General features: G+C 44.6%; 2 non-coding genes across 2 annotated transcripts; one reads left to right on the forward strand and one right to left on the reverse strand.

Annotated features, from left to right (window-relative positions):
* Positions 1–5,684: 5,684 nt before the first annotated feature.
* trnac-gca (transfer RNA cysteine (anticodon GCA)) lies at positions 5,685–5,757 on the forward strand. The gene has a single exon. It is a non-coding gene; the product is annotated as a tRNA-Cys (tRNA).
* Positions 5,758–9,526: 3,769 nt separating this feature from the next.
* LOC147087520 (U1 spliceosomal RNA) lies at positions 9,527–9,690 on the reverse strand. The gene has a single exon (XR_015075539.1). It is a non-coding gene; the product is annotated as a U1 spliceosomal RNA (small nuclear RNA).
* Positions 9,691–11,144: the final 1,454 nt, after the last annotated feature.

Consider the following 11,144-nt stretch of genomic DNA (forward strand, 5'->3'; position numbering starts at 1 on the left):
CTTGATATTATAATGGTGAGTATTCAAAACCCCGACGGCTTCTCTCTGACTGTGTGTCCCTGTCTCTGAGAAAAGCACAGATGGAAATAGATTGCAAGTTGACGCCTACCCGCACTTGGTGCTGTGCTTTCGCAAACATATCCTTTGTGATCTCACCTAATAAATGTCATCTTGTCTGAAAAGTTTGCCTGGTGTGAAAGTGATCCGAAATTCAAAGCAGCAAGGAGGAAAGTCTGCGTTGCTCAGCTTGTTGGCGGAAAGCTTCCTGCAGCTTCCATGGTGGTCCAGTGGTTAAAATTCGGCGCTTTCACCGCCGTGGCCCGGGTTAGATTCTCGCTCAGTGAACAGTGTGTTTTGGGGCTGTTTGAAATGTCAACAATCAAAGCACCCTCGCAAAGCAATGCTTGCTCCTGATCAACTTTTCAACTTTCCACACTGCTGCCTCAACAGTCAGCAGCTCATCATTCGGTACAGATGTACAAAATGAATTTCATTGCTTTCTGTAAAATGCCTGCTGTTTCAACGTCAGCAGGGAATGCCATTTGGAACTAGACACTTTCAATGTTTACATGCCCACATTTAACTGTAGTTCACATTCTCAGAACAGTCACGATTATTATCCATCTTCCATGTATTTCCTTGCCAACTGCATCTCCCTAAGAAACTTAGCTTATCACAGCACGGCTATCAATCAACTCATTGCCAATGTGAAAAATGCCACATTTGAAACATTAGCAACGTGCGCAAGACTGGAATGAGAGAGTGCCTGGGCCGTGATAACTTATCCTGAGCATTAAGATATTCATTAGGCCTGAGCCCTTCCTGCGTAAGACAATTCTCCCCAAACTGGTTGTTTTGCCGGTTATCTTCTATCGGTGTCCTCTTTTACCATCCCACCTGCCACTGGAAAGCGTTTATCGTTATTTCCTCTTTCAAAACCCCTTGTAATTTTGAAAGCCTCTATTAAATTTCCTCTTAACCTTCTGAGGAAAAGAATCCCAGCTTCTCCACAATCTCAACATAACTGACATCCCTGATCCCTCGGGCCACTCTGTAATATTTCAAACTGAGGCTCTTGTTCTCTATGTCTATCTTTGTCTCTGTCTCCCTCTTTGTCTCTGTATATGATTCTGAGGGGTCTTGTCAGGGTAGATGCAGGGAGGATGTTTCCCCTCCTGGGGGGAATCTAAAACTAGGCAGCAACGTTTCAGGAACAGGGGTTGCCCATTTAAAACGGAGATGAGAGGAATTTCTTCTCTCAGAGGGTCGTGAATCTTTGGAATCCTCTACCCCAGAGAGCTGTGGAGGCGGAGTCATTGATTAGATTCAAGGCACAGATAGACATATGTTTGCGCTACAGGGGAGTCAAGGTTAATGGGGAGCGGGCGGGAAAGTGGTGTTGAGTCGAAGATCTGATCATCAATGATCTTAATGAATGGGTGGGCAGGCTCGAGGGACCGATGGCCCACTCCTGCTCCTATTTCTTCTGTTCTTATTCTTATTTCTGTCCTTTCTGCCTCTTTGTCCCTCTGTTCACCAGTCGCTTCTTGCTCTGACAGGCTCGGCATTACTTATTGCCTCGTTAGTGTAGTGGTGAGCTTGTCACGCGGGTGACCGGGGTTCAATTCCCCTGACTGGAGGCTTTTTAACATCCACAATTTTAAACCTATGCGCATCTACTGAAAATGCTCCCTGAAAAAGATGAACAGAAAAAAATGAACTAAAATAATTTTAAAAGATGTACTGGCATATGTAGAAATGTATAACAGCTTCCTGCAACAATTTCTCGTTAGAATAGTGTTCTCCTTCTGTTTGCCTTTTGTGTGGGGCACTGGGGAGGGTTGAGAGGGCAGACAAAATGAGATAACAGCGGGAGTAAGCACGACTGCTCTTTCAAATAGACAGCACTAACACGATTGGCCGAATGGCCTCCCACTGTGCTTCAAGCCTGCAGGAATCCATGACACTCAGATTGATATCTGAGACATACACATACAAAGAGAGCACACACCTGTGTTTGTGTGTGTGTGTTTGAGTCGTTGTCTCAAGCACTGCATAGCCATTTCCTGTACATTGTACTTGATATTATAGTGGTGAGTATTCAAACCCCGACGGCTTCTCTCTGACTGTGTGTCTCTGTCTCTGAGAAAAGCACAGGAGGAAATACATTCCAAGTGGATGCCTACCCGCCCTTTGTGCTGTGCTTTCGCGAACATGTCCTTTGTAATCTCACCTAAAAAATGTCATCTTGTACGAAAACATTGCCAGGCATGAAAATGTTCCGAAATTCAAAGCAGCAAGGAGGAAAGATTGCGTTGCTCAGGTTGTTGGCAGGAAGTTTCCTGCTGCTTCGCTGGTGGTCTAATGGTTAGAATTCGGGGCTTTCACCTCCGTGACTCCGTGTTCGATTCTTGGTCAGGGAAAAATGCATTTTGGGGCTGTTTGAAATGCCACCAATCAAAGCACCCTCGCGCAGCCATGCTTGCTCCTGATCAACCTTTCAACTTTCCACACTGCAGCCTCAACAGTCAGCAGTTCATCATTCGGTACAGAGGTACAAAATGAGTTTCATTGCTTTATGTAAAATGCCTGCTGTGCCAACGTCAGCAGGAAATGGCATTTGGAACTAGACATTTTAAATGTTGACATGCCCACATTTAACTGTAGCTCACAGTCTCAGAACAGTCACGGTTATTATCCGTCTTCCATGTATTTTCTTGCCGACTGCGTCTCCCTAACAAACTTAGCTTATCACAGCATGGCTATCAATCAACTCACTGCTATGTGAAAAATGCCACATTTGAAACATTAGCAACGTGCGCAAGACTGGAATGAGAGAGTGCCTGGGCCGTGATAACTTATCCTGATCAATAAGATATTCATTAGGCCTGAGCCTTTGCTGCGTAAGACAATTCTCCCCATACTGGTTGTTTTGCCGGTTATCTTCAATCGGTGTCCTTGGTAACCGTCTTTCCTGCCACTGGAAATTGTTTCTTCTTATTTCCTCTTACAAAACCCCTTGTAGATTTGAAAGCCTCTATTAAATTTCCTCTTATCCTTCTGAGGAAAAGAATCCCAACTTCTCCAGACTCTCATAACTGACGTCCCTTATCCCTCGGACCACTCTGTAAGACGTCAAACTGAGGCTCTCGTTCTCTTTGTCTATCTTTGTCTCTGACTTCCTCTTTGTCTCTGTATATGATTCCGAGGGGACTTGACAGGGCAGATGCAGGGAGGATGTTTCCCTCCTGTGGGAATCTAGAACCAGGCGGCAACATTTCAGGAACTGGGGTTGCCCATTTAAAACGGAGATGAGAGGAATTTCTTCTCTCAGAGGTTCGTGAATCCTTGGAATCCTCTACCACAGTGAGCTGTGGGGGCGGAGTCATTGATTATATTCAAGGCACAGATAGACATAAGTCAGCGCTACAAGGGTGTCAAGGGTAATGGGGAGCGGGCGGGAAAGTGGCATTGAGTCGAAAATCTGATCAGCCATGATCTTATTGATTGGCAGGTCCGGCTCGAGTGGCCGATGGCCCACTCCTGCTCCTATTTATTCTGTTCTAATTCTTATTTCTGTCCTTTCTGCTGCTTTGTCCCTCTGTTCACCGGTCGATTCTTACTCTGACAGGCTCGGCATCATCCAGTTCCCCGTTTGTACTGTGGTGAGTATCCCCACTTGTCACGTGGGAGACCACGGTTCAACTCCCTGATGGGGAGGCTGTTTAACAGCCACAATTTTAGACCTGTGCGCATCTACTTAAAATGCTCGCTGAAAAAGTTGAACAGAAAAAAATTAACTAAAATAATTTTAAAAGATTTACTGGCATATGAAGAAATGTATAACAACTTCCTGCAACAATTTCTCGTTAGTATAGTGTTCTCCGTCTGTTTGCCTTTTGTGGGGGGCACTGAGGAGGGCTGAGAGGACAGACAAAATGAGATAACAGCGGGAATAAGCACGACTGCTCTTTCAAAGAGACAGCACTGACATGTTTGGCCGAATGGCCTCCCACTGTGCTGCAAGCCTGTAGGAATCCATGACACTCAGATTGATATCTGAGACATACCCATATAAAGAGAGCACACACCTGTGTTTGTGTGTGTGTTTGAGTCTTTGTCTCAAGCACTGCATAACCATTTCCTCTACATTGTACGTGATATTATAGTGGTGAGTATTCAAAACCCCGAGGGCTTCTCTCTGACCGTGTGTCTTTGTCTCTGAGAAAAGCACAGATGGAAATAGATTCCAAGTGGATGCCTACCCGCCCTTGGTGCTGTGCTTTCACGAACATGTCCTTTGTGATCTCACCTGTCAGTGGACAGTGTGTTTTGGGGCTGTTTGAAATACCACCAATCAAAGCACACGTGTGAAGCAATGCTTGCTCCTGATCAACCTTTCAACTTTCCACACTGCTGCTCAACATCATTCTTTATACAGCGATAAAAAATACACTTCCTTGATTTCTGTAAAATGCGTGCTCTTTCAAAGTCAGCAGGAAATGATTAGCCCTTTCGGTCAAGATTTACACTGGCTGATTGACACTTTCAATGTTGCCAACAGTTAACTGCACCTCAAAGTGTCCGGGACAGTCACGGTTATTATCATTCTTCGATACATCTGCTGGCTCACTTATCAAGGGCACGGCTATCAATCAATTACTTGCCAGTGTGAAAAATGCAACATTTGAAACTGAGCAACGTGTGCAAGACTGGAATCAGAGTTTGTCTGGGCCGTGGGCAGTGATAACTTAAACTGAGCATTAAGATATTCATTAGGCCTGAGTCATTCCCGTATTGCTCAGTAGCCCACTAACTGAGGAACTAAGAGACCACAGGCCGGGGATGGAACCTGGGCATTTTCAGTTCTGTGTGGGGCTCAGCTCCATAATTGCTGAAGATTGAATTTGACATCATTTCAGCTTGGCTCGTGATCAGTGCGGGTCAGTGAGACTTCGGCCCGTCTCTCCTTTCACAACCCATCAGTGCCGAGAAAAGTACAGGAAATTTTACACATGTGTTGAGTTCTGTAACTTGATTTGAACACTTCAGTGCATTTCAAGTTGTGTTCTTAGGCAGTCCCTCGGAACCGAGGGTGACTTGCTTCCACGTTAAAATTTAGTTCACAGGAGACTAATGCATACAATACGGGACCTACAGTCTCTGGCACAGGTGGGGCAGACGGTGATTGAAAGGGCAGGTGGGCGGAGTGCTTGGGTTGACGTGCGCTGCTTGCACTGCCTGCACTTAGCTTCTGCTTGCTCCCGGCGAAGAAAGTCGAGGTGTCCGGAGCATTTCCGGCTGCTTCTCTTCCACTTTGTGCGATCTTGGGCCAGGGATGCCCAGATGTCGGAGGGGATGTTACACTTTCTCAAGGAGGCTTTGAGGGTGTCCTTGAAGTGTTTCCTCTGCCCACCTGGGGCTCTCTTGCCATGCTGGAGCTCCGAGTAGAGCGCTTGTTTTGGGAGTCTCATATCAGGCACGCTGTTTCCAATATGGTGAGGTTGCACCTGCTGTGTCACCTATGTATCCTTATCAACACCCCAGTTTTACATTTACACAACCTGAACTCCGAGATCAAGTCGGGTCACGTTGACCGGAGTGAGGAATGAGAGGGAGGAGCAATTCCACCCGGGGTTAGAAAAACGTCCAAAAGAATGACACAACATCGAATTTGCTGTGAAGCTGAAATAGTTCAATTGGGAGAGCGTTCGACTGCAAATTTAATGGCCCCTGCTTCGATCCCGGGTTTCAGCATGTTTTAGTTACTTTTTGTCTCCTTCGAGACTGGAGGAGCAAATCAGGAGAGATTTTTCACTCGTCGTCCCGCATCTCCTAAAGGAATGGGAGTGAACCCACTTCAGACCCGCTCGATCCGGCTCCAGCCGCCCACTGCGTTATTTGAAACAGGGTGTTGCTTTGAAGCTTTACTTGAATAAAAGTGTGAAATTGTAAACAAAGACAACGTATGTTTTGAACACAGAGGTAAGTACTCTACATTAGATGTTACATGAGATGCAAAAAAATGTTTATGAAAACAGAAAATACTGCTCAACACAGGTAATTAGGTAACTGTATAAGTAAATAGCACTGAAGCTAACCCTCAGTAGCTAGCAGCTAATAAACTTCTTATTGACAAAGTATTGTCAAAATACTACACCGACAAGGGAGTTATTATGTTACCAAACAAGGATACTGACAGACATTGCGTCTTGCCTAGAATATAAGGAAGGATGGAGGAGCATAGAAAACAAGCTGCCTTGTTCACAACTGAGAAACCACTTCCTCGTATATTACTTCCGATGCAGACAGGAAGAAGGTCAAATAACACGCTGCTATACAATAACAACCACTAGGGTTGCTACCTACACCTAACAAGTCCAGAACACAGAAAGTGCTGCTGTTTTCTCATGTCGATTCTGCTAAAATATTGCAATATATAATGATATAAACTTTGACAAAAATCTGCAATAATATAGAGCCGGTCATGCATATTTGCATATTGCCCTTAAAAGGAAACGAACGCTGCCTCATTAACTTTTCTTCAGGCCACAGAAAGTTTTTTGGAAATAAATCTCTCCTTTTATTTATTGCATCAGAAATAAATGTTCGTCATAGCTTCATACGAACAATAATTCAAAATCTGATTTGTTTGAAAAGCAATTTTCAAGTTTTGCCAATAAAGACTGATAGAGACATAGTGAGGTTGTGGCCCATCAAGTCTTCATCACTTGTCACATTCACTCACTGTGGTTGAAATAATTCACCAGTAAACCTACCTTCTATTGCTTAGGCGGATTTCAAATTTTGCTTCTTATAATAGTCCTGTGAAGTGTCTTGGGACGTTTTTACTACGTTAAAGGCGCTATATAAATACAAGTTGTTATTGCTGTTTGCAATCTTTCTCACTCATTTCAGTAGGATCATTCAGTATAATAATAGTAATAAAATGATATAAGGAAAAGCCACATTTAGAGCTTAGAGAAGGAGGTGGAAAATAAATGTTCCTTAATTTTGTTATATGTAAGGGAGACACCGGAAATATTGAAGTATTCGAGCCAACAGTGCAGCAATCCTGACTTCCTCCAGCATGGTCAGTGCTTCCAGTAAGGATTCTCCTGATCCGTTTCAATCCTGCCTTTAATCAAAATGATGTTCTGTAGCAGGGAATATCACCAGGACCTGCTAAGAACCGTGGCATTTTCCTTTGCAAGCAACATGACAGGTCTATCCGATGATGAGAGATGGGTCTATACTCTCGGGAGTTTAGAAGAATGAGAGGTGATCTCATTGAACCAGACAAGATTCTGAAAGGGATTGAAAAGGTAGATGCTGAGAGGTTGTTTCCTTTGGCTGGAGTGTCTAGAACTAGGGGGCATACTCTCAGGATAAGGGGTAGTCCATTTAAGACCGAGATGAGGAGGAAATTCTTCACTCAGAGGGTTGTGCATCTTTGGAATTCTCTGCCCCAGCGGGCTGTGAATGCTGAGTGTTTGAGTATATTCAAGGCTGTGATCAATAGATTTTTATGGTTCAAGAGGCCGCATGGTTCTAACCACACACATTCATCAATAAATAAACAAGTAACAGGAAAGGGTTACTTCTCCACAAACCCTGCTGCCCGTATCGTAACTCGCACCAAGTCTCGTTCACCCATCACCCCGTGTGCTCGATGACCTGCTTTGGGTCACGGTCCAGTAAAGCCTCGACTTTAAAATTCTCTTGTTTTCCAATCTCTCCACGGGCTCGCCCCTCCCTTTCACTGCAAGCTCCAACCAATGCACACCACAACCAATACGAACTTCAAGGCCACGCGTAAACGCAGTATGCTGCAGATCTCGTGCATCCAGTGAGCTGGCTTTTAAATAGGAAAAATATGCACGTGCAGAATTTGAATAGGCCGCACAGCCCGCTGATGGGGCCGGGTGGGACAAAAGACAAATTAGAGGGACCACTGCCTACAACTCTCCGAGATCATACAATAGAATGGTTGCAGCACAGAAGGAGCCCATTCGTCCTGTCGAGCCCGTGCCAGCTCTCTGAAAGTGCAGTTCTGCCAGTCCCACTCCCCCATCCTCTCCCCATAGCCCTGTATTTGTTTTCCTTTCAGGTCCATATACAATTCCCTTTTGAAAGCCGCATTTGAAACTGCCTCCAGCACACTTTCAGGCAGTAAAATCCAGATGCAGTCCACACACTACATAAATATTTTTTCCTCATGTTGCCTTTGATCTCTGCGCTCCTGCTATTCGGGCCTCTTGCGTATTCCTATTCTATTTGCTCCACCATTGACGGGCGTGCTTTCAGCTGCCTAGGACCTAAACTCTGGAATTCCATCATGAAACTGCACCACGTCTCTCTGTCTCCTGCATTAAGACGCTCATTAAAGCCTACCTTTTCGACCAAGCTTTTGGTCATCTGTCCTAATATCTCAAATGCAAAAGCAAAATACTGTGGATGCTGGAAATCTGAAATAAAAACCGAAAATGCTGCAAATACTCAGCAAGTCAGGCAGCATTTGTGGAGAGTGTAACAGAGTTGTTGGAGAGAGGGCAGAGCGTTACAAAGGTGGGCATTCTTAGAAGAGAAGTGGCAGAGAATTAATCACTGTTACAGTTCTGACGAAGGGTCATCGACCTGAAAAGTTAACACTGTTAGTCTCTCTCCACAAATGCTGCCTGACCTGCTGAGTATTTCCAGCATTTTCGGCTTTTATGTCCTAATATCTACTTTTGCGGCAGGGTGTGAAAATGTATTTGATAACGCTCCTGTGGACTGCCTTGGGACGTTTTACTACGTTAAACGTTCTATATAAATACAAGATAACAAGTCAATAAGGAGAAACTTTTTCCAGTGTCAGTTCCAGGGGACACATATTTAAGAAAATTTGCAAAACAGCCAGTAGGATGATGCGCCTCCTCACCCTGCCTACCCCTCGAGGAGGCAAAAAAAGGTGATGTAGCAAATTGTTGTGAGTGCCTGGAATGCACTGCATGAAAGGGTGGTGCAAGCAAATTGAATAGTAATGTTGAAAAGATAATTTGGATATAATTTTAAGGCAAAATATTTGCAGTGATTTGATGAAAGAACAGAGGAGTATGATTAATTGGATAGACCTTTGAAAGAGGCAGCAGAGGTACGATGGGCCGAATGAACTGGTTCTGTGCTGTATCATTGTTTCTGCAGTTAACAAGGTTAAACGTTTTGCCAAAGTGCAGAGTTGGCATGCAGCTTTGAATGTCTGGTTGTACGCGGTGTGGAATTGTAAGAGTGAATAATTTGAAATTTTTTGTGCAAAATATTTAATTTCTTAGTTGTAAGAATGAATATAAATGTGAGCATAGAGAGGAAGTGAAATGTGAGCTTTGGGAATCGCTTATGAGTGGATCTGAATAGGCTGTGATTTGGAGAAGGCCGTTTTGCATCGCAGTTCCCTCTGTCGGGAACAAAGAAAAGTTAGGATTTAAAGCAAAATTACAGTACATTTGAGAGGTTAGTTGAAAAATCTAACTTTAATTGTAAAGCCAGGGGAATAGCACAAACGCAGTCCCGCACTACCACAAATTTTGCAGTCGAGTATCCCACATTTATAGACATCGCAGGCATCAGCACAACCAAAGTGCAATGGGCTAGCCTCGGCCTGGAAAAACCACCTTCATAATCATGGTTTTTCTGCTGCCAGGTAAATATGCTTTTCATTGGCACACATTGCCTCGCCACATCATTCACTGCCACTTACCGTCCCAACGACTCATTTTTATAATCAAAATTCCCCTTCATTCAGAAAGTGCTGCTGTTTTCTCATGTCAATTCTGCTAAAATATTGCAATATATAATGATATACCCTTTGACAAAACGCTGCAATAAAAAGAGCTGGACATGCATTTTTGCATATTCCCTTAAAAGGAAAGGAACGCTCCCTCAGCAACTTTCCTTCAGGCCACAGAATGTTCTCTGGAAATAAATCTCTCCTTATATGTTTTGCATCTGAAGTAAATATTTGTCATATCTTCATATGAAAAATAAATTGGCATCTGATGCGTTTGAAAAAACAATTTTCAAATTTTGCCCATAAAGACCGACAGGGACATAGTGAGGTTCTGGACCATCAAGTCTTCATCACTTGTCACATTCACTCACTGTGGTTGAAATATTTCACCAATAAACCTGCCTTCTTTTGTATAAGCGGGTTTCTCATTGTTGTCTCATAATAGTCCTGTGAAGTGTCTTGGGATGTTTTAACTACGTTAAAGGTGCTATTGTGGTGGAGCCACCAAGGGTCTCAGAACAATTGGTAATAATCCCTTTAACTACAGTATAGTGCAACCGCGGACTGCACCTTTAAACTGCCTGTTAACTGTACTGTATTGTGTTTTCCTGCACTCCACGTGATGACGTCATGGCGCCTGCACCCCTGACTACCGTTTCTGCCTCGCCCAAGACGCCGCTTCTGTCGCAATCCGGCACTGGTTCTTCGAATAACGCCCCATTTCCTGTAGTTTCCCTGCTAACTTCGTTGTTCATTAAAACCTGTTGATTTGATTCATCGAGTCGAATACCTTTATTCAGATAGGAACCTCCGTTCCTACATTGGTGACCCCGATCTCGTCAGACAACTTTCATCGAGGATGAACACGAAAGCCATCGCCCTTAAACTGCCGCAGTTCTGGGAGCAGCAGTCAGCAGCATGGTTTATCCAGGCAGAAGCACAGTTCGCTCTCCAGGAGCTCACAGCGGATGCGACCCGTTATTATTACGTGGTTGCCGCTCTCGACAGTGCCACGGCCTCGCGGGTCATCAGCACCCTTGGAAGCCCACCGGAGGAGGGCAAGTATGAAGCGCTTAAAGCCCGTTTGCCACAGGTATTTGACCTTATTAAGTCGGAGCGGGCATGCAAGCTTATTTCCATGCCGGGCCTCGGAGACTCAAAACCGTCAGAGCTGATGAGTCAAATGCTCACGCTGTTGGGTGCGGAACCCCAATGCTTTTTATTCCATGAGCTTTTCCTCTGTCAGCTTCCCGAACCAGTTCAGGCGGCATTGGCCAACACAGCCATCACAGACGGTCCTGAACTCGCTGCAGAGGCAGACAAGAATTTTACTGTCACTCAGCAATGTTGTGCAGCCGCGAGGCACCTTTCCCCC

Source organism: Somniosus microcephalus, unplaced genomic scaffold, assembly GCF_052327205.1.
Source record: "Somniosus microcephalus isolate GS21.2 unplaced genomic scaffold, FLI_Smic_1.0 unresolved_chr5, whole genome shotgun sequence".
Taxonomy (NCBI): Eukaryota; Metazoa; Chordata; class Chondrichthyes; order Squaliformes; family Somniosidae; genus Somniosus; species Somniosus microcephalus.